Genomic DNA, 25,972 nt, shown 5'->3' on the forward strand with positions numbered 1-25,972 from the left:
CCACCTTCCAGCACTTACACCAAATCCACCTTCCCGCAATAACCCCAAATCCACCTTCCAGCACGAACCCCAAATCCATCTTCCCGCATGTGGTGTATGTACCTTTAAGAGCCCCTGTGTACTGTAATGCCGGTAGTGGCCACTCGGGCTATATAAGCCTGCATAGTGTCTTGTATCTTTAAGTTCACCTCCAGGCTTTGTTCAATAAACACCTGTAAACCAACTCCTGCATTCCGTATCTCCATTAACACATGGATACAACAGTGGTGACGAATTGGAAACGGAGTTTCCTGCAATTCGGCAGCACCTCAAGAAGATCGCCTCCTCAGACGAAGGTCGAAGAAAAAAAACAAACAAACTTTGGTTTCACCAGCTAGCCGGGCTGGTGGCAGGTACTGCACTAATCCTTCCTGGGCGGTGGGCTGGGGCTCGATCGGGTGGCTCTGCAGCGGGGCCCAGCAGTAAGTCGGAAGGCGGAGGCAAACAGAGATGGAGGGTGGAGCACTCGGGTGACGGCCGACGCTGCAAAGCAGATCCGCGTTTGGACCAAGTAGAGGGAGGGAAAAGTCCCAGAGAGTCCGGCGGGAACGAGTCTCCAACTATTAAAAATATATGTGTAAATAAAAACCGCGGAGAACAGCGTTGTCAACAGCGGCAGCGGCGGGAAAGCGCGCGAGGCGCCATTTTTTCTTGGCAGGGAAGAAAGAAAAGTGCGGAAGGTGCCATTTTTGATTTTCAGGATGCCTAATGCTGGCAATATTACTGCTTTCGATAGTGATATGTAGGATTGGACCACATATGTGGAAAGAGTGGAGGTATATTGCACAGCGAATGAAGTAGAGGATGATAAAAAGGCATCGGTACTTCTAAATCTGATGGGCGCAAGGACATACGGGCTGTTACGAAACTTAATCACTCCAGCCAAACTGATGGACAAGAATTTTAAGGAGATTGTTGATACCCTACAGGAGCACTTAAACACAATACCGCTGCTGATAGCGGAACGGTTCAAAGTCTTCAGGAGGAATCAGCACAAGGATGAAAGTAACGCTGATTGCCTCACCGAATTAAGGAAGCTGTCAAAGCACTGCCAATTCGGGGCAGGACTGACAGATTCGCTACGAGACAAATTCGTCTGCTGTCTCCTAAGTGAAGGAACACAAAAAAGGCTATTTTCTCAGAAAGGTTGGACACTGCCAAGGCTTTCAGTGTGGCTGTATCATACAAAGCAGCAGCGAGAGGAGCTGCAGAGATACAGCACAAGCCACAAGACTTCGGCACCCATGAAATTACACGGTGTTTCGAGAGATGTTATCACTGCGGCAGCTCCACCCATGACCAGAGGTACTGCTGGTTCCAGGACAAAGAATGCAGGCAATGCAGAAAAATGGGACACATTGCACGTGTATGCCGATGTGGAAACAAAAAATTCACTGACAGAAAAAAAATCAATAAGGGACAGTACAGAAAGGTACAAATGATGACTGACAGTAGCTCCGAATACCAGAAGAGTAATAGCGACTCAGGAAACAAGAGACTAAGCTGTCTCAAATTACATAATGTACTTGCCAAAGAAGATTACCAGACCATTTGGGTTACCCTCACGATAGCGGGGTCCCCAGTTAAAATGGAGCAAGATACAGGATCAGCTCTGACCGTCATACGTCGACGGGATTATGAGCGGCTATTTCCGCATATACATTTGAAAGACACATCCATTATCTTGAAGACATATACGGGGCAGAAAGTATACCCCAGAGGGAAAATAAGGGTGCCTGTTGTATACAGCGGCAAGGAAATACAGGAGTTTTGTTTATACATTCTGCAAGATGGTGTTCCACCGCTGTTGGGACATGAATGGATCAGGAAGATACTTTTAGACTGGCACTCCATTCAGGCACTGACGGTGACCAGTACGTAAAAAAATGATGATGACGTCAAACCTAAACGATTAAAAGACATCTTCGCCAACGCCAAAGAAGTGTTTAACAGGATCTAGGAAACTTGAAAGGCGTCACCGCCTCAATAAAAGTGGAAGATGCGGCAAGTTCCAAGTTTTTTAAGGCAAGGCCGGTGCCATACACAATTCGTCCAGCAGTCGAGGCAGAGTTGGAGAATTTGGAAAAGGCAGGCGTGTTATCCAAGATAGATTGGAGCGAGTGGGCAACGCCCATCGTCCCGGTCATGAAGAATACGTTGAATAATGATAAATCTGAAGAACAGAGAAAAATTCGCATCTGTGGGGACTTCAAGGTGACTGTAAACCCGGTCCTTCACACGGTACAATATCCTCTTCCGAGGATAGAAGATATTTTCGCCTCAATATCCGGAGGGAAACGTTTCACCAAAATTGACTTGTCACAGGCATATCTATAGATGGAGGTTGAGGAGGCCTCTAAAAAGTATCTCACGATAAACACACACAAAGGCCTGTACCAGTACAATCGACTGGTTTTCGGAGTAGTATCAGCTCAAGCTATCTGGCAAAGAGCTCTGGAGCAAGCCCTGCAAGGGATTCCGAGGACTCAATGCTACCTAGACGACATCCTTGTAACAGGAGAAAACGACAACGAGCACCTTGCCAATTTGGAGCAGGTTCTCACTAGGCTGAGAGAACGGGGCCGACGAGGAAATCGCCCCAAGTGCGAATTTTTCCAGAAACAAATATCAAATTGTGGCCATATAATTAACGAAGAAGGGTTGCATAAATCACCTGAAAAAATTGAAGCGGTCATAAAAGCCCCAGCACCTGAAAATGTGTCACAATTAAGGTCATTCCTGGGATTGATAAATTACTATCATAAATTTTTACCGAACTTGTCAACTGTTCTGCACCCTCTTAACGCACTGCTACAAACGGGAGTAATTTGGAAATGGAGCGAAGACTGTAAACGTGCCTTCCATAAATGCAAAGGCTTGATCACGTCCAAGGAAGTGTTGGCTGATTACAACCCATCACTGCCAATCAGACTGGAATGCGATGCATCCCCTTATGGCATAGGAGCGGTATTATCACATAGAATCAATGATGGCTCGGAGCGGCCGATAGCTTTTGCGTCACGCTCATTAAACTCAGCTGAGCGGAACTATGCCCAGATCGACAGGGAAGCACTCAGCCTGGTATGGGGAGTGAAGAAATTCAACCATTACCTACACGGACAAAAATTTACCTTGTTGACTGATCTATCAACCCCTCGTCTCCATATTCAACCCTAAAAAGGGCGTTCCCATTATGACAGTGCAAAGGCTACGGAGGTATTCCCTTTTCCTAGGGGCACACCAATATGACATAGAATACAAAAGATCAAAACAGCCTAGGAATGCTGACGGTTTATCGCGCCTACCGTTGCCAACATTAGAAGAGGCACCTAAAGTGGACCCAGTGGAGATGTTCCACTCAACCATAGTGGAATGTTTACCAGTAACAAATTCTACCATTGAAAAGGAAAAGAGAAATGACCCGTCTCCCTCACGAGTCTACGATTTAACGGTGAAGGGATGGCCAGCACATGGCGAACCACTGTTGCCAGCCGTCTCGCAAAGAAGAAAAGAGCTGTCAGTGTGCCGAGGAACCTTGATGTGTGGATCCAGAGTGGTGATTCCACCCAATCTCCAGGATAAAGTGCTAAAGGAGCTTCACGAGGGGCATCTGGACGGAGTGAAAATGAAGAACCTAGACAGAGCATTTGTGTGGTGGCCAGGTATCGATGGAGACATCGAAGAAATGACCAAGAGCTGTCTAGGATGCCAGAAGGTCCAAAACGCCCCACCACAAGCCCCTCTACATCCATGGGAGTAGCCCTCATCTCCATGACAAAGGGTACACATCGACTTTGCTGGTCCATTTATGGCCTCAATGCTCTTAATCGCGGTTGATGCACACTCCAAGTGGCCGGAGGTAATAAAGATGTCCTCCACCACCACGGAAAAAACCATCACAGTATTAAGGACCATATTTGCCAAGAATGGGCTGCCTGAACAGATCTGTTCTGATAATGGACCGCAATATGTGTCCGAAGAATTCAGGAAGTTCTTAAAAAACAATGGGGTTAAGCACTACACGTCCACCCCATACCATCCTGCCACCAATGGATTAGCTGAAAGGTTTGTCCGGACCTTCAAGAAGGCCATAAAGGCCATAGGTAATGAAGACATAAACCTACAACATAAGTTACATAACTTCTTGTTTGCATACAGGAATGCAACACATGTGGTTACAAACCAAACTCCCACCATGATGTTTTTCAATAGAAGCCTAAGGTGCCGGCTGGATTTGATCAAGCCAAACATCAGAAGGGACGTAGAGAACAGGCAATTTCAAGGCATGAATGAAAGGCCAACTAGAACCTTCCAGATAGGTCAACAAGTTTTGACCCGGGACTACCGTACCGAGAAATGGCAGCCTGGGACTATTTGCACACGACTAGGACCGCTGATGTATACAGTGGACATTGGAGAAAGCATAATAAGGCGCCATGCTGACCAGATCATAGAGTCATCCGAAAAGGGACAACCTACACCACAACTCTATACGCCTAATGATGAAGCAGAGATATCCATAGTATCTACATCCGATCCGGTGATACTGGAAACAGATGAACCCGACACTGGCATTCAAGCCGAATCGACCTTGTCAATAGAACCTACGACACCACCGAAAACTACAACACCACCGAGGCATTATCCAAGCCGAGTCAGGAAGCCTCCAGAGAGACTGACTTATAATTGATTAACTGCAGAAAATGTGTAGATTATTGTTCTTGTAAACATGTTAATTAATGATTACTTAAAATGTTATGTACTTGTTGTCTAAAAGGGGAGGAATTGTGGTGTATGTACCTTTAATAGCCCCTGTGTACTGTAATGCCGGTAGTGGCCACTCGGGCTATATAAGCCTGTATAGTGTCTTGTATCTTTTAGTTCACCTCCAGACTTTGTTCAATAAACCCCCGAGCCATACTTGAACATATTAGCATCGAGAGGGAGGAGGTGCTAGCGGTTTTAGCAGGCCAAAAAGTGGATAAATCCCCAGGCCCGGACGAGATGTATCCCAGGCTGCTGTGGGAGGCAAAGGGGGAGATTGCAGGGGCTCTGACACAAATTTTCAGAACCTCTCTGGCCACAGGGGATGTACCAGAGGACTGGAGAACAGCTAATGTAGTACCATTATACAAGAAGGGTAGCAGGGATAAACCAGGGAATTACAGGCCAGTGAGCCTAACCTCTGTGGTAGGGAAATTATTGGAAAAAATTCTGAGGGACAAAATTAGTCTCCACTCGGAGAGGCAAGGATTAATCGGGGATAGTCAGCATGGCTTTGTCAAGGGTAAATCACGTCTGACAAATCTGATTGAATTTTTCGAGGGGGTGACTAGGGGGGTGGATGAGGGAAATGCTGTGGATGTGGTTTACATGGACTCCAGTAAAGCCTTTGACACATCCCGCATAGGAGACTGGTCAAGAAGGTAAGAGCCCATGGGATCCAGGGTGCCTTGGCTCGTTGGATCCTAAACTGGCTGAGTGGCAGGAGGCAGAGGGTGATGGTCGAAGGTTGCTTTTGTGACTGGAAGCCTGTGTCCAGTGGGGTACCTCAGGGATCGGTGCTGGGTCCCTTGTTGTTTGTGATGTACATAAATGATTTGGATGAGAATGTAAAAGGTATGATCAGCAAGTTCGCAGATGACACGAAAATTGGTGGGGTGGTAAATTGTGAGGAGGAAAGCCTCAGGCTACAGGAAGATATAAACGAGTTGGTCAGATGGGCGGAAAAGTGGAAAATGGAATTTAACCCTGAAAAGTGCGAGGTGATGCATTTTGGACGGACAAATAAGGCAAGGGAATACACAATGAGTGGTAGGACCCTAGGAAGTACAAAGGGTGAGAGGGACCTTGGTGTACATGTACATAGATCCCTGAAGGCAGCGGAACAGGTAGATAAGGTGGTTAAAAAGGCATATGGGATACTTGCCTTCATTAGCCGAGGCATAGAATATAAGAGCAGGGAGGTTATGATGGAGCTGTACAAAACGCTGGTGAGGCCACAGCTGGAGTACTGTGTGCAGTTCTGATCGCCTCACTATAGGAAGGATGTGATTGCTTTGGAGACGGTGCAGAGAAGATTCACCAGGATGTTACCTGGGATGGAGCGCCTCAGCTATGAAGAAAGACTAAACAGGCTGGGGTTGTTTTCCTTGGAGCAAAGAAGGCTGAGGGGGGACCTGATTGAGGTATACAAAATGATGAGGGGCATAGATAGGGTAGACAAAGAGGAACTTTTCCCCTTAGTAAGGGGGTCAATAACAAGGGGGCATAGATTCAGGGTAAGGGGCAGGAGATTTAGAGGGGATTTGATAAGGAACTTTTTCACCCAGAGGGTGGTTGGAATGTGGAACTCAATGCCCAAAAGGGTGGTAGAGGCAGGAACCCTCACAACATTCAAGAAGCATTTGGATGAGCACTTGGAATGCCAATGCATACAAGGCTATGGACCAAATGCTGGAAAATGGGATTAGACTGGACAGGGATGGATGGGTGGCGCAGACACGATGGGCCGAATGGGCCTCTTTCAGTGCTGTAAAACTCTATGACTCTATGACACCTGTAAACCAACTCCTGCATTCTGTGTCTCCATTAACACACGGATACAACACCGCACTAACCCCAAAACCACCTTCCAGCACTAACCCCAAATCAACCATCCGCACTAAATCCAAATCAAACTTCTCGCACTAACCCCAAATCCACCTTCCCGCAATAACCCCAAATCTACCTTCGTGCATTAACCCCAAATGCACCTCCCGCACTATCCCCAAAATCCACCTTCCCGCAGTAACTCCAAATCCACCTTCCCACACAAACCCCAAATCCACCTTCATGCACTTACACCAATCCACCATCTGCACTATCCCCAAATCCAATTCCCACACTCTCCCCAAATCAACCTTCATGCACTATCCCCAAATCCACTATCCCACACTAACCCCAAATCCACCTTCCTGCCATAACCCAAATCCATCTTCCCGCACTAAACCCAAATCCACATTCCTGCCCTAAACCCCAATCCACATTCCCGCACTAACCCCAAATCCACCTTCTCGCACTATCCCAAAATCCACCATTCTGCACTATCCACAAATCCACCTTCCCGCACTAACCACAAATCCATCTTCCTTCACTAACCTTAAATCCACCTTCCCGCACTATTCCCAAATCAACATTCCTGCACTAACCCCAAATCCACCTTCTCGCACTATCCCAAAATCCACCATACCACACTATCCACAAATCCAACTTCCCGCACTAACCCTAAATCCATTTACCGCACTAACCCAAAATCAACCTTCCCACACTAACCCCAAATCCACCTTCCGCACTAACCCCAAATTTACCTTCCTGCATTATCCCCAAATCCACCTTCCAGCACTACCCACAAATCAACATTCCCGCACTATTCCCAAATCCTCCTGCCCGCACTAACGCCAAATCAACCTTCCCGCTCTAACCCCAAATCCACCTTCCAGCACAAACCCCAAATCCACATTCCCGCACTAACCCCAAATCTACCTTCCCGTGCTAACCCCAAATCCACCTTCCCGCACTAAACCCAAATCCAACTTCCTGCACTAAAACCAAATCCACCTTCCAGCACAAACTCCAAATCCACCTTCCCGCAATAACGCCAAATCCACCTTCCAGCACGAAACCCAAATCCATCTTCCGGCACTAACCCCAAATTCACCTTCCAGCACTAACCCACAATCCACCTTCCCACAGTAACCCGAAATCCGCCTTCCAGCAATAACCAAAAATCAATTTTCCCGCACTAAAACTAAATCAAACTTCTCGCACTAACCCCAAATCCACCTTCCCCCAATAACCCCAAATCCACCTTCCCGCACTAACCCAAAATGCACCTTCCCGCACGATACCCAAAACCACCTTCCCGCAGTAACCCCAAATCCACCTTCCCACACTAACTCCAAATCCAACTTCCCGAACTATGCCCAAATCGACCTTCCCACACTTACCCCAAATCCAACTTCCTGCTTTAACCCTAAATCCATCTTCCTGCACTAACTCCAAATCCACCTTCCCGCACTAACCCCAAATCCACGTTCCCGCACTAACCCCACATCTACCTTCATGCTCTTATGCCAATCCACCATCCGCACTATCCCCAAATCAATCTTCCCACACTATCCCCAAATCACTATCCCACACTAACCCCAAATCCACCTTCCTGCCATAACCCAAATCCATCTTCCCGCACTAAAACCAAATCCAATTTCCCGCACTATCCCCGAATCCACATACCCGCACTAACCCCAAATCCAACTTCCTGCACTAACCCCAAATCCACCTTCCAGCACTAACACCAAATCCACCTTTCCGCAATAAACCTTAATCCACCTTCCAGTGCGAACCCCAAATCCAGCTTCCCGCGCTAACCCCAAACCCATCTACCCACACTAAAACTGAATCCACCTTCTGGCACTAACCCCAAATCCACCTTCCTGCATTAACCCCATATCCACCTTCCCGCACTATCCCCGAATCCACAAACACGCACTAACGCCAAATCCAACTTCACGCACTAACCACAAATCCACCTTGCCGCAATAATCCCAAATCCACCTTCCCACAGTAACCCCAAATCAACCTTCACGCCATAACCCCAAATGCACCTTCACGCACAAACCCCAACTCAACCTTCCCGCACTAACCCCAAATCCATCTTCCCGCGCTAATCCTAAATCCATCTTCCCGCACTAACCCCAAATCCACCTTCCCACACTTACTCCAAATTCAACTTCCCACACTAACCACAAATCCATCTTCCAACACTATCCCCAAATCCACGTTCCCGCAATAACCACAAATCCGCCTTCCTGCATTAACCCCAAATCCACCTTCCCGCACTAAACCCAAAACCACCTTCTCGCACTATCCCAAAATCCACCATGCCGCTTTTTTTCCCAAATCCACCTTCTGGCATTAACCCCAAATCCACTTTCCCGCACTAACCCCAAATCCACCTCCTCGCACTATCCCAAAATCCACCAAACCGCACTTTCCCCAAATCAACCTTCTGGCACTAACACGAAATCCACCTTCCCGCACTAACCACAAATCGAACTTCCCACACTATCCCAAAATCCACCAAACCGCACTTTCCCCAAATCAACCTTCTGGCACTAACCCCAAATCCACCTTCCCGCACTAACCCCAAATCGAACATCCCGCACTAACCCAAAATCCACATTCCTGTACTGACTCCAAATCAACCTTCCCCCACTGACCCGAAATCCACCTTCCAGCAATAACCCCAAATCCACCTTCTCGCAATATCCCCAAATCCATCTTCCCACATTACACCCAAATCAACTTTCCCACACTAAACCCAAATCCACATTCCCGCACTAACCCCAAATCCACATTCTCATACTATCCCAAAATTCACCATACCGCATTGTCCACAAATCCAACTTCCTGCATTAACCCCAAAGCCACCTTCACGCACGATCCCCAAATCCACATTCCCCCACTAACCCCAAATCCAACTTCCTGCATTATACCCAATTCCACCTTGCAGCACTAACAGCAAATCCACGTTCCTGCAATAACCCCAAATCCAGCTTCCCGCACTATCCACAAACCAACCTTCCCGCACCAACCACAAATCCCCCTTCCAGCACTAACCCCAAATCCACAATCCCGCACTTTCCCCAAATCCAGCTTCGCGCAATAACCCCAAATCAACCTTCCTGCACTAACCCCAAATCCACATGCCCACAATAACCCCAAACCCAGCTTCCCACACAAAACTCAAATCCATCTTCCCGCACTAACCCCAAATCCACCTTCCCGCACTAACCTCAAATCCACCTTCCCGCACTAACCCCAAATCAACCTTCCTGCACTAACCCCAAATCAACCTTCCCTCAATAACCCCAAACCCAACTTCAATCACTCAACCCAAATCCACCTTCCTGCACTAACCCCAAACCTACCTTCCCGCACTAACCCCAATTCCACCTTCCCACATAGCCCCAAATCCACATTCCCGCATTAACCCCAAATTTACCATCCCGCACTAACCCCAAATCCACCTTCCCGCACTTACCCAAAATCCATGTTCCCGCACTAACCCCAAATCCACCTTCCCGCAATAACTCCAAATCCAACTTCCCGCACTAAACCAAAATCCACCTTCCCGCACTAACCCTCAATCCACAGTACCGTGCTAACCCCAAATCCACCTTCCCACAATATCCCCAAATCCACCATCCCGCACTATCCCCAATTCCACCTTCCCTCCCTAACCCCAAATCCACCTTCTGGCACTAAACTCAAATCCACCTTCCCTCACTAACCCCAAGACCACCTTCCCGCAATAACCACAAATCCACCTTACTGCAATAACCCCAAATCAATCTTCCCACAATAACCACAAATCCAACTTCCCGCACTAAACACAAATCCACATTCCTGCCCTAAATCCCAATCCACATTCCCGCACTAACCCCAAATCCACCTTCTCGCACTATCCCAAAATCCACCATTCTGCACTATCCACAAATCCACCTTCCCGCACTAACCACAAATCCATCTTCCTTCACTAACCTTAAATCCACCTTCCCGCACTATTCCCAAATCAACATTCCTGCACTAACCCAAATTCACCTTCTCGCACTATCCCAAAATCCACCATACCACACTATCCACAAATCCAACTTCCCGCACTAACCCCAAATTTACCTTCCTGCATTATCCCAAAATCCACCTTCCCGCACTACCCACAAATCAACATTCCCGCACTATTCCCAAATCCTCCTGCCCGCACTAACGCCAAATCAACCTTCCCGCACTAACCCCAAATCCACCTTCCAGCACAAACCCCAAATCCACATTCCCGCACTAACCCCAAATCTACCTTCCCGTGCTAACCCTAAATCCATCTTCCTGCACTTACCCCGAATCCACCTTCCCGCACTAAACCCAAATCCAACTTCCTGCACTAAAACCAAATCCACCTTCCAGCACAAACTCCAAATCCACCTTCCATCAATAACGCCAAATCCACCTTCCAGCACGAAACCCAAATCCATCTTCCGGCACTAACCCCAAATTCACCTTCCAGCACTAACCCACAATCCACCTTCCCACAGTAACCCGAAATCCGCCTTCCAGCACTAACCACAAATCAATTTTCCCGCACTAAAACCAAATCAAACTTCTCGCACTAACCCCAAATCCACCTTCCCCCAATAACCCCAAATCCACCTTCCCGCACTAACCCAAAATGCACCTTCCCGCACGATACCCAAAACCACATTCCCGCAGTAACCCCAAATCCACCTTCCCACACTAACTCCAAATCCAACTTCCCGAACTATGCCCAAATCGACCTCCCCACACTTACCCCAAATCCAACTTCCTGCTCTAACCCTAAATCCATCTTCCTGCACTAACTCCAAATCCACCTTCCCGCACTAACCCCAAATCCACGTTCCCGCACTAACCCCACATCTACCTTCATGCTCTTATGCCAATCCACCATCCGCACTATCCCCAAATCAATCTTCCCACACTATCCCCAAATCACTATCCCACACTAACCCCAAATCCACCTTCCTGCCATAACCCAAATCCATCTTCCCGCACTAAAACCAAATCCAATTTCCCGCACTATCCCCGAATCCACATACCCGCACTAACCCCAAATCCAACTTCCTGCACTAAACCCAAATCCACCTTCCAGCACTAACACCAAATCCACCTTTCCGCAATAAACCTAAATCCACCTTCCAGTGCGAACCCCAAATCCAGCTTCCCGCGCTAACCCCAAGCCCATCTACCCACACTAAACCTGAATCCACATTCTGGCACTAACCCCAAATCCACCTTCCTGCATTAACCCCATATCCACCTTCCCGCACTATCCCCGAATCCACAAACACGCACTAACGCCAAATCCAACTTCACGCACTAACCACAAATCCACCTTGCCGCAATAATCCCAAATCCACCTTCCCACAGTAACCCCAAATCAACCTTCACGCCATAACCCCAAATGCACCTTCCCGCACAAACCCCAACTCAACCTTCCCGCACAAACCCCAAATCCATCTTCCCGCGCTAATCCTAAATCCATCTTCCCGCACTAACCCCAAATCCACCTTCCCACACTTACTCCAAATTCAACTTCCCACACTAACCACAAATCCATCTTCCAACACTATCCCCAAATACACGTTCCCGCAATAACCACAAATCCGCCTTCCTGCATTAACCCCAAATCCACCTTCCCGCACTAAACCCAAAACCACCTTCTCGCACTATCCCAAAATCCACCATGCCGCTTTTTTTCCCAAATCCACCTTCTGGCATTAACCCCAAATCCACTTTCCCGCACTAACCCCAAATCCACCTCCTCGCACTATCCCAAAATCCACCAAACCGCACTTTCCCCAAATCAACCTTCTGGCACTAACACGAAATCCACCTTCCCGCACTAACCACAAATCGAACTTCCCACACTATCCCAAAATCCACCAAACCGCACTTTCCCCAAATCAACCTTCTGGCACTAACCCCAAATCCACCTTCCCGCACTAACCCCAAATCGAACATCCCGCACTAACCCAAAATCCACATTCCTGTACTGACTCCAAATCAACCTTCCCCCACTGACCCGAAATCCACCTTCCAGCAATAACCCCAAATCCACCTTCTCGCACTATCCCCAAATCCATCTTCCCACATTACACCCAAATCAACTTTCCCACACTAAACCCAAATCCACATTCCCGCACTAACCCCAAATCCACATTCTCATACTATCCCAAAATTCACCATACCGCACTGTCCACAAATCCAACTTCCTGCATTAACCCCAAAGCCACCTTCACGCACGATCCCCAAATCCACATTCCCCCACTAACCCCAAATCCAACTTCCTGCATTATACCCAATTCCACCTTGCAGCACTAACAGCAAATCCACGTTCCTGCAATAACCCCAAATCCACCTTCCCGCACTATCCACAAACCAACCTTCCCGCACCAACCACAAATCCCCCTTCCAGCACTAACCCCAAATCCACAAACCCGCACTTTCCCCAAATCCAGCTTCGCGCAATAACCCCAAATCAACCTTCCTGCACTAACCCCAAATCCACATGCCCACAATAACCCCAAACCCAGCTTCCCACACAAAACTCAAATCCATCTTCCCGCACTAACCCCAAATCCACCTTCCCGCACTAACCTCAAATCCACCTTCCCGCACTAACCCCAAATCAACCTTCCTGCACTAACCCCAAATCAACCTTCCCTCAATAACCCCAAACCCAACTTCAATCTCTCAACCCAAATCCACCTTCCTGCACTAACCCCAAAACTACCTTCCCGCACTAACCCCAAATCCACCTTCCCACATAGCCCCAAATCCACATTCCCGCATTAACCCCAAATTTACCATCCCGCACTAACCCCAAATCCACCTTCCCGCACTAACCCAAAATCCATGTTCCCGCACTAACCCCAAATCCACCTTCCCGCAATAACTCCAAATCCAACTTCCCGCACTAAACCAAAATCCACCTTCCCGCACTAACCCTCAATCCACAGTACCGTGCTAACCCCAAATCCACCTTCCCACAATATCCCCAAATCCACCATCCCGCACTAACCCCAAATCCACCTTCCCTCCCTAACCCCAAATCCACCTTCTGGCACTAAACTCAAATCCACCTTCCCTCACTAACCCCAAGACCACCTTCCCGCAATAACCACAAATCCACCTTACTGCAATAACCCCAAATCAATCTTCCCACAATAACCACAAATCCAACTTCCCGCACTAAACACAAATCCACATTCCTGCCCTAAACCCCAATCCACATTCCCGCACTAACCCCAAATCCACCTTCTCGCACTATCCCAAAATCCACCATTCTGCACTATCCACAAATCCACCTTCCCGCACTAACCACAAATCCATCTTCCTTCACTAACCTTAAATCCACCTTCCCGCACTATTCCCAAATCAACATTCCTGCACTAACCCCAAATTCACCTTCTCGCACTATCCCAAAATCCACCATACCACACTATCCACAAATCCAACTTCCCGCACTAACCCCAAATTTACCTTCCTGCATTATCCCCAAATCCACCTTCCCGCACTACCCACAAATCAACATTCCCGCACTATTCCCAAATCCTCCTGCCCGCACTAACGCCAAATCAACCTTCCCGCACTAACCCCAAATCCACCTTCCAGCACAAACCCCAAATCCACATTCCCGCACTAACCCCAAATCTACCTTCCCCTGCTAACCCTAAATCCATCTTCCTGCACTTACCCCGAATCCACCTTCCCGCATTAACCCCAAATCCACCTTCCCGCACTAAACCCAAATCCAACTTCCTGCACTAAAACCAAATCCACCTTCCAGCACAAACTCCAAATCCACCTTCCCGCAATAACGCCAAATCCACCTTCCAGCACGAAACCCAAATCCATCTTCCGGCACTAACCCCAAATTCACCTTCCAGCACTAACCCACAATCCACCTTCCCACAGTAACCCGAAATCCGCCTTCCAGCACTAACCACAAATCAATTTTCCCGCACTAAAACCAAATCAAACTTCTCGCACTAACCCCAAATCCACCTTCCCCCAATAACCCCAAATCCACCTTCCCGCACTAACCCAAAATGCACCTTCCCGCACGATACCCAAAACCACCTTCCCGCAGTAACCCCAAATCCACCTTCCCACACTAACTCCAAATCCAACTTCCCGAACTATGCCCAAATCGACCTTCCCACACTTACCCCAAATCCAACTTCCTGCTCTAACCCTAAATCCATCTTCCTGCACTAACTACAAATCCACCTTCCCGCACTAACCCCAAATCCACGTTCCCGCACTAACCCCACATCTACCTTCATGCTCTTATGCCAATCCACCATCCGCACTATCCCCAAATCAATCTTCCCACACTATCCCCATATCACTATCCCACACTAACCCCAAATCCACCTTCCTGCCATAACCCAAATCCATCTTCCCGCACTAAAACCAAATCCAATTTCCCGCACTATCCCCGAATCCACATACCCGCACTAACCCCAAATCCAACTTCCTGCACTAAACCCAAATCCACCTTCCAGCACTAACACCAAATCCACCTTTCCGCAATAAACCTAAATCCACCTTCCAGTGCGAACCCCAAATACAGCTTCCCGCGCTAACCCCAAACCCATCTACCCACACTAAACCTGAATCCACCTTCTGGCACTAACCCCAAATCCACCTTCCTGCATTAACCCCATATCCACCTTCCCGCACTATCCCCGAATCCACAAACACGCACTAACGCCAAATCCAACTTCACGCACTAACCACAAATCCACCTTGCCGCAATAATCCCAAATCCACCTTCCCACAGTAACCCCAAATCAACCTTCACGCCATAACCCCAAATGCACCTTCACGCACAAACCCCAACTCAACCTTCCTGCACTAACCCCAAATCCATCTTCCCGCGCTAATCCTAAATCCATCTTCCCGCACTAACCCCAAATCCACCTTCCCACACTTACTCCAAATTCAACTTCCCACACTAACCACAAATCCATCTTCTAACACTATCCCCAAATCCACGTTCCCGCAATAACCACAAATCCGCCTTCCTGCATTAACCCCAAATCCACCTTCCCGCACTAAACCCAAAACCACCTTCTCGCACTATCCCAAAATCCACCATGCCGCTTTTTTTCCCAAATCCACCTTCTGGCATTAACCCCAAATCCACTTTCCCGCACTAACCCCAAATCCACCTCCTCGCACTATCCCAAAATCCACCAAACCGCACTTTCCCCAAATCAACCTTCTGGCACTAACACGAAATCCACCTTCCCGCACTAACCACAAATCGAACTTCCCACACTATCCCAAAATCCACCAAACCGCACTTTCCCCAAATCAACCTTCTGGCACTAACCCCAAATCCACCTTCCCGCACTAACCCCAAATCGAACATCCCGCACTAACCCAAAATCCACATTCCTGTACTGACTCCAAATCAACCTTCCCCCACTGACCCGAAATCCACCTTCCAGCAATAACCCCAAATCCACCTTCTCGCACTATCCGCAAATCCATCTTCCCACATTACACCCAAATCAACTTTCCCACACTAAACCCAAATCCACATTCCCGCACTAACCCCAAATCCACATTCTCAGACTATCCCAAAATTCACCATACCGCACTGTCCACAAATCCAACTTCCTGCATTAACCCCAAAGCCACCTTCACGCACGATCCCCAAATCCACATTCCCCCACTAACCCCAAATCCAACTTCCTGCATTATACCCAATTCCACCTTGCAGCACTAACAGCAAATCCACGTTCCTGCAATAACCCCAAATCCACCTTCCCGCACTATCCACAAATCCACCTTCCTGCACCAACCCCAAATCCCCCTTCCAGCACTAACCCCAAATCCACAATCCCGCACTTTCCCCAAATCCAGCTTCGCGCAATAAACCCAAATCAACCTTCCTGCACTAACCCCAAATCCACATGCCCACAATAACCCCAAACCCAGCTTCCCACACAAAACTCAAATCCATCTTCCCGCACTAACCCCAAATCCACCTTCCCGCACTAACCTCAAATCCACCTTCCCGCACTAACCCCAAATCAACCTTCCTGCACTAACCCCAAATCAACCTTCCCTCAATAACCCCAAACCCAACTTCAATCACTCAACCCAAATCCACCTTCCTGCACTAACCCCAAACCTACCTTCCCGCACTAACCCCAAATCCACCTTCCCACATAGCCCCAAATCCACATTCCCGCATTAACCCCAAATTTACCATCCCGCACAAACCCCAAATCCACCTTCCCGCACTAACCCAAAATCCATGTTCCCGCACTAACCCCAAATCCACCTTCCCGCAATAACTCCAAACCCAACTTCCCGCACTAAACCAAAATCCACCTTCCCGCACTAACCCTCAATCCACAGTACCGTGCTAACCCCAAATCCACCTTCCCACAATATCCCCAAATCCACCATCCCGCACTAACCCCAAATCCATCTTCCCTCCCTAACCCCAAATCCACCTTCTGGCACTAAACTCAAATCCACCTTCCCTCACTAACCCCAAGACCACCTTCCCGCAATAACAACAAATCCACCTTACTGCAATAACCCCAAATCAATCTTCCCACAATAACCACAAATCCAACTTCCCGCACAAACCCCAAATCAACCATCCCAAACTATCCCCGAATCCACCCTCCCGCACTAACCCCAAATCCACCTTCCCGCCATATCCCCAAATCTACCTTCCCGCATTAACCCCAAAACCACCTTCCCACACAAACCCCAAATCCACCTTTCAGCTCTAACTCCAAATACACCTTCCCGCACTATCTCCTAATCCACTTTACCGCACTATCACCAAATCTACCTTCCCGCAATAATCCCGAATCCATATTCCCGCATTAACACCAAATCCAAATTCCCGCACTAACACCAAATCCACCTTCCCACCCTACCTCCAAATCCACATTCCGGCACTATCCCCAAATCAACTTTCCCGCACTAACACCAAATCCACCTTCCAGCACTAACCCCAAATCCACCTTCCCGCACTGACCCGAAATCCACCTTCCTGCCCTAATCCCAAATCCAACTTCCCGCAATAACCCCAAATCCATCTTCCCGCACTATCCCCAAATCCACCTTACCGCACTAAACACATATCACATTCTCGCACTATCCCCAAATGCACCTTCCTGCACTAACCCAATAACCCACCCTCCTGAACTAACCGCAAATCCACCTTCCTGCATTAACACCAAGTCCACCTTCCCACACAAGCCCCAAATCCACCTTCCCTCCCTAACCCCAAATCCACCTTCTGGCACTAAACTCAAATCCACCTACCCGCACTAACCCCAAGACCACCTTCCCGCAAAATCCCCAAATCAAACTTCCCGCAATAACCCCAAGTCCACCTTCCTGCAATATCCCCAAATCAATCTTCCCGCACTGAACACGAATCCACATTCGTGCACTAACCCCAAATCAACCATCCCGCACTATCCCCAAATCCACCCTCCCGCACTAACCCCAAATCCACCTTCCCGCAATATCACCAAATCTACCTTCCCGCATTAACCCCAAAACCACTTTCCCGCATGAACCCCAAATCCACCTTGCAGCACTAACTCCAAATACACCTTCCCGCACTATCCCCTAATCCACCTTCCCGCAATAACGCCAAATCCACCTTCCCGCACTAACCTAAATCCTTCTTCCAGCACTAACCCTAAATTCAACTTCCCGCATTAAACACAAATCCACCTTCCCGCACTATCCCCAAATCCACCTTCCGGCATTTTACCCAAATCAACATTCCCGCAATAATCCCAAATCCATATTCCCGCATTAACACCAAATCCAAATTCCCGCACGAACACCTAATCCACCTTCCCACCCTAACTCCAAATCCACATTCCGGCACTTTCCCCAAATCAACTTTCCCGCACTAACACCAAATCCACCTTTCGGCACGAACCCCAAATCCACCTTCCCGCACTGACCCCAAATCCACCTTCCTGCCCTAATCCCAAATCCAACTTCCCGCAATAACCCCAAATCCATCTTCCCGCACTATCCCCAAATCCACCTTACCGCACTAACCCCAAATCCACCTTCCCGCACTAACATTAAATTCACCTTCCCGCACTTACCCCAAGTCCACCTTCCCACACTTACCCCAAATCCACCTTCCCGCAGTAACCCCAAGTCCGCCTTCCCGCACTATGCCCAAATCCACCTTCCCGCACTAGCCCCAAATCCACCTTCCCTCAATAACCCCACTCAAACTGCCCGCAATAACCCCAAATTCACCTTCCCGTTATATGCCCAAATAAACCTCCCCGCACTCTCCCCAAATCCACCTTCCCGCAATATCCCCAAGTCAAACTTCCCGCAATAACCCCAAATCCACCTTCCCCCACTAACCCCAAATCTACCTTCCCACACTAGTCCCACATCCAACTTCCTGCAATAACCCCAAATCAACCTTACCGCACTAACCCCAAATCCACCCTCCCGCAATATTCACAAAACCAACTTCCTGCACTAACCCCAAATCCACAGTCCCGCATTTACCCTAAATACACCTACCCGCACTATCCCCAAATCCACCTTCCCGCACTAACCCCAAATCCACCTTCCCACACTAATCCCAACACCACCTTCCCGCACCAACCTCAAATCCACAATCCCACATTTCCCCAAATCCAGCTTTCCGCACGAACACCAAATCGACCTTCCTGCACTAAACCCAAATCCATCTTCCCACAATAATCCCAGATCCAATGTCCTGCACTAACCCCAAATCCACCTTCCCGCACTAACTCCGAATCCAACTTCCCGCACTAACCCCAAATCCACCTTCCCGCACTAACCCCAAATCCACCTTCCCGCACTAACCCGAAATCCACCTTTCCCGCACTAACCCCAAATCCAACTTCCCGCACTAATCCCAAATCCAGCTTCCCGCACTAACCCGAAATCCACTTTCACGCACAATCCCCAAATACACCTTCCTGCACGAACCCAAATCCACCTTCCCACATTAATCCCAAAGCCACAATACCGCACTTTCCCCAAATCCAGCTTCCCGCACTAACCCCAAATCGACCTTCCTGCACGAACCCCAAATCCACCTTGCCACAATAACCCCAAATCCAACTTCCCTCACTAACCTCAAATCCACCTTCCCGCCTAGCCCCAAATCCACCTTCCCGCAATAACCCCAAATCCACCTTCCTGCACTAACCCCAAATCCACCTTCCCGCACTAACCACAAATCCACCTTCCCACAATAACCCCAAATCCAACTTCCCGCACTAAAGCTAAATCCACGTTCCCGCACTAACCCTCAATGCACGTTCCCATGCTAACCCCAAAACAACCTTCCCGCAGTATCCCCAAATCCACCTTCCTGAAGTAACACCAAATCCAAATCCCCGCTCTAACACCAAATCCACCTTTCCACCCTAACCCCAAATCCACATTCCGGCACTAGCCGCAACTCAACCTTCCTGCCCTAACCCCAAATCCAACTTCCTGCATTAACCCCAAATCCATTTTCCCGCACTATCCCCAAAACCATCTTCCCGCATTAATCCCAAATCCACCTTCCCGCACTAACCCGAAATACACTTTCACGCACAATACCCAAATCCACCTTCCCGCACTAACCCCAAACCCACATTCCTGCACTAATCCCAAATCCACATTCTCGCACATCCCCAAATCCACATTCCTGCACTAACCCCAAATCCACCTTCCCGCATTATCCCCAAATCCACATTCCCACACAATCCCCAAATTCATTGTCCTGCACTAATCCCAAATCCACCTTCCCGCACTAACCCCAAATCCGCCGTCCCGCGCTAACCCCAAATCCACATTCCTGCACTATCCCCAAATCCACCTTCACACACTATCCCCAAATCCACCTTCCCGCAGTAACCCCACATCCACCTTTCTGCCCTAACCCCAAATCCAGCTTCCCGCACAATCCCCAAATCCACCTTCCCACACTAACCCTCAATGCACATTCCCATGCTAACCCCAAAACAACCTTCCCGCAATATCCCCAAATCCACCTTCCCGAATTAACACCAAATCCAACTTCCCGCACTAACACCAAATCCACCTTTCCACCCTAACCCCACATCCACCTTCCTGCCCTAACCCCAAATCCTTCTTCCCGCACTATCCCCAAATCCATCTTGCCACAATAACCTCAAATCCAACTTCCCGCACTAATCCCAAATCCACCTTCCCTCACTAACCCTCAATGCACATTCACATGCTAACCCCAAAACAACCTTCCCGCAATATCCCCAAATCCACCTTCCCTCTATAACCCCACTCAAACTGCCCGCAATAACCCCAAATCCACCTTCCCGTTATATGCCCAAATAAACCTCCCCGCACTCTCCCCACATCCACCTTTCCGCAATTTCCCCAAGTCAAACTTCCCGCAATAACCCCAAATCCACCTTCCCCCACTAACCCCAAATCTACCTTCCCACACTAGCCCCACATCCAACTTCCTGCAATAACCCCAAATCAACCTTACCGCACTAACCCCAAATCCACCCTCCCGCAATATTCACAAAACCAACTTCCTGCACTAACCCCAAAACCACAGTCCCGCTTTTACCCTAAATACACCTACCCGCACTATCCCCAAATCCACCTTCCCGCACTATCCCCAAATCCACCTTCCCGCACTAACCCCAAATCCACCTTCCCACACTAATCCCAACACCACCTTCCCGCACCAACCTCAAATCCACAATCCCACACTTTCCCCAAATCCAGCTATCCGCACGAACATCAAATCGACCTTCCTGCACTAAACCCAAATCCATCTTCCCACAATAATCCCAGATCCAATGTCCTGCACTAACCCCAAATCCACCTTCCTGCACTAACTCCGAATCCAACTTCCCGCACTAATCCCAAATCCACCTTCCCGCACTAACGCCAAATCCACCTTCCCGCACTAACCCGAGATCCACCTTTCCCGCACTAACCCCAAATCCAACTTCCCGCACTAATCCCAAATCCAGCTTCCCGCACTAACCCGAAATCCACTTTCACGCACAATCCCCAAATACACCTTCCTGCACGAACCCAAATCCACCTTCCCACATTAATCCCAAAGCCACAATCCCGCACTTTCCCCAAATCCAGCTTCCCGCACTAACCCCAAATCGACCTTCCTGCACGAACCCCAAATCCACCTTGCCACAATAACCCCAAATCCAACTTCCCGCACTAACCTCAAATCCACCTTCCCACCTAGCCCCAAATCCAGCTTCCCGCAATAACCCCAAATCCAACTTCCCGCACTAAAGCTAAATCCACGTTCCCGCACTAACCCTCAATGCACGTTCCCATGCTAACCCCAAAACAACCTTCCCGCAATATCCCCAAATCCACCTTCCTGAAGTAACACCAAATCCAAATCCCCGCTCTAACACCAAATCCACCTTTCCACACTAACCCCAAATCCACATTCCGGCACTAGCCGCAACTCAACCTTCCCGCCCTAACCCCAAATCCAACTTCCTGCACTAACCCCAAATCCATCTTCCCGCACTATCCCCAAAACCATCTTCCCGCATTAATCCCAAATCCACCTTCCCGCACTAACCCGAAATACACTTTCACGCACAATACCCAAATCCACCTTCCCGCACTAACCCCAAACCCACATTCCTGCACTAATCCCAAATCCACATTCTCGCACATCCCCAAATCCACATTCCTGCATAACCCCAAATCCAGCTTCCCGCATTATCCCCAAATCCACATTCCCACACAATACCCAAATTCATTGTCCTGCACTAATCTCAAATCCACCTTTCCGCACTATCCCCAAATCCGCCGTCCCGCGCTAACCCCAAATCCACATTCCTGCACTATCCCCAAATCCACCTTCACACACTATACCCAATTCCACCTTCCCGCAGTAACCCCACATCCACCTTCCTGCCCTAACCCCAAATCCAGCTTCCCGCACTATCCCCAAATCCACCTTCACACACTATCCCAAATCCACCTTCCCGCAATAACCCCTAATCCACCTTCCTGCACTAACCCCAAATCCACCTTCCCGCACTAACCCTCAATGCACATTCCCATGCTAACCCCAAAACAACCTTCCCGCAATATCCCCAAATCCACCTTCCCGAATTAACACCAAATCCAAATTTCCGCACTAACACCAAATCCACCTTTCCACCCTAACCCCACATCCACCTTCCTGCCCTAACCCCAAATCCTTCTTCCCGCACTATCCCCAAATCCATCTTGCCACAATAACCTCAAATCCAACTTCCCGCACTAACCCCAAATCCACCTTCCCGCACTAACCCTCAATGCACATTCACATGCGAACCCCAAAACAACCTTCCCGCAATATCCCCAAATCCACCTTCCCGAATTAACACCAAATCCAAATTCCCGCACTAACACCAAATCCACCTTTCCACCCTAACCCCAAATCCACATTCCGGCACTATCCACAACTCAACCTTCCCTCCCTAACCCCAAATCCAACTTGCTGCACTAGCCCCAAATCCATCTTCCCACACTATCCCCAAATCCATCTTCCCGCATTAATCCCAAATCCACCTTCCCGCACTAACCCGAAATCTACTTTCATGCACAATACACAAATCCACCTTCCCGCACTAACCCCAAACCCACCTTCCCGCAGTAATCCCAAATCCACATTCCTGCACTATCCCCAAATCCACATTCCTGCACTAACACCAAATCCACCTTCCAGCAGTATCCCCAAATCCACATTCCCACACAATCCCCAAATCCATTGTCCTGCACTAATCCCAAATCCACCTTCCCGCATTATCCCCAAATCCACATTCCCACACAATCCCCAAATCCATTGTCCTGCATTAATCCCAAATCCACCTTCCCGCACTAACCCCAAATCCGCCGTCCTGTGATAACCCCAAATCCACCTTCCTGCACTATCCCCAAATCCACCTTCACACACTATCCTCAATCCACCTTCCCGCAGTGACCCCACATCCACCTTTCTGCCCGAACCCCAAATCCACCTTCCCGCACTATCCCCAAATCCACCTTCCCGCAATAGCCCCAAATCCACCTTCCTGCACTAACCCCAAATCCACCTTCCCGCACTAGCCCTCAATGCACATTCCCATGGTAACCCCAAAACAATCTTCCTGCAATATCCGTAAATCCACCTACCCGAATTAACACCAAATCCAAATTCCCGCACTAACACCAAATCCACCTTTCCACCTGAACCCCACATCCACCTTCCTGCCCAAACCCAAATCCATCTTCCTGCACTATCCCCAAATCCACCTTGCCACAATAACCCCAAATCCAACTTCCCGCACTAACACAAAATCCACCTTCCCGCACTAATCCTCAATGCAAATTCCCATGCTAACCCCAAAACAACCTTCCCGCAATATCCCCAATTCCACCTTCCCGAATTAACACCAAATCCAAATTCCCGCACTAACACCAAATCCACCTTTCCACCCTAACCCCAAATCCACATTCCGGCACTATCCACAACTCAACCTTCCCGCCCTAACCCCAAATCCAACTTGCTGCACTAACCCCAAATCCATCTTCCCGCACTATCCCCAAATCCATCGTCCCGCATTAATCCCAAATCCACCTTCCCGCACTAACCTGAAATCCACTTTCACGCACAATACCCAAATCCACCTTCCCGCACTAACCACAAACCCACCTTCCCGCAGTATTCCCAAATCCACAGACCTGCACTATCCCCAAATCCACATTCCCACACAATCCCCAAATCCATCGTCCTGCACTAATCCCAAATCCACCTTTCCGCCCTAACCCCAAATCCACCTTCCCGCAGTAACCCCACATCCACCTTCCTGCACTATCCCCAAATCCACCTTCCCGCACTATCCCCAAATCCACATTCCCGCACTAACCCCAATTCCAACTTCCTGCCCTAAACCCAAATGCACCTTCCCGCACTATCCCCAAAACCACCTTCCCACACTAACCCCAATTCCACCTTCCCGCACTATCCCCAAATCCACCTTCCCGCACTATCCCCAAATCCACAATCCCGCACTAACCCCAAATCCAACTTCCTGCCCGAACCCCAAATCCATCTTCCAGCACTATCCCCAAAACCACCTTCCCACACTAACCCCAATTCCACCTTCCCGCACTATCCCCAAATCAACTTTACTGCAATAACACCAAATCCACCTTCCCGCGCTGAACCCAAATCCAAATTCCTCCACTATCCACAAAAGCAGCTTCCCGTACTAACCGCAAATCCACCTTCCTGCACTAACCCCAAATTCACCTTCCCGTCCTAACCACAAACCCACCTTCCCGCAACAACCCCTAATCCACCTTCTCACCCTAACCCCAAATCCACCTTCCCACCCTAACACCAAATCAACCTTCCCGCACTAACCCCGAATCCACCTTCCCGCACTAACCCCAAATCAACATTCACGCACTAAACCCAAATCCACCTTCCCACTCTATCCCCAAATCCACATTCCCGCACTAACATAAAATCCATCTTCCTGCACTATCCCCAAATTCACCTTCCCACACTAACCCCAAATTCACATTCACACATTAACCACAAATTGAGCTTCCTGCACTTTCCCCAAATCCACCTTCCTGCACTAACCCCAAATCCACCTTCCTGCACTAACCCCAAATCCACATTCCCACACGAATCCCAAATCCATCTTTCAGCTCTAACTACAAATATACCTTCCCGCACTATCACCTAATTCACTTTCCCGCACTATCCCCAAATCCACCTTCCCGCAATAATCCCGAATCCATATTCCCGCATTAACACCAAATCCAAATTCCCGCACTAACACCAAATCCACCTTCCCACCCTAACTCCAAATCCACATTCCGGCACTTTCCCCAAATCAACTTTCCCGCACTAACACCAAATCCACCTTCCGGCACTAACCCCAAATCCACCTTCCCGCACTGACCCCAAATCCACCTTCCTGCCCTAATCCCAAATCCAACTTCCTGCAATAACCCCAAATCCATCTTTCCACACTATCCCCAAATCCACCTTACCACACTAACCCCAAATCCACCTTCCCGCATTAACACCAAATCCACCTTCCCGCACTAACACCAAATCCACCTTCCCGCACTAAACACATATCACATTCCCGCACTATCCGCAAATGCACCTTCCTGCACTAACCCAAAAATCCACCCTCCCGAACTAACCGCAAATCCACCTTCCTGCACTAACACCAAGTCCACCTTCCCGCACAAGCCCCAAATCCACCTTCCCTCC

This window comes from Somniosus microcephalus, unplaced genomic scaffold (genome assembly GCF_052327205.1).
Source record: "Somniosus microcephalus isolate GS21.2 unplaced genomic scaffold, FLI_Smic_1.0 unresolved_chr5, whole genome shotgun sequence".
In the NCBI taxonomy this organism is placed as follows: domain Eukaryota; kingdom Metazoa; phylum Chordata; class Chondrichthyes; order Squaliformes; family Somniosidae; genus Somniosus; species Somniosus microcephalus.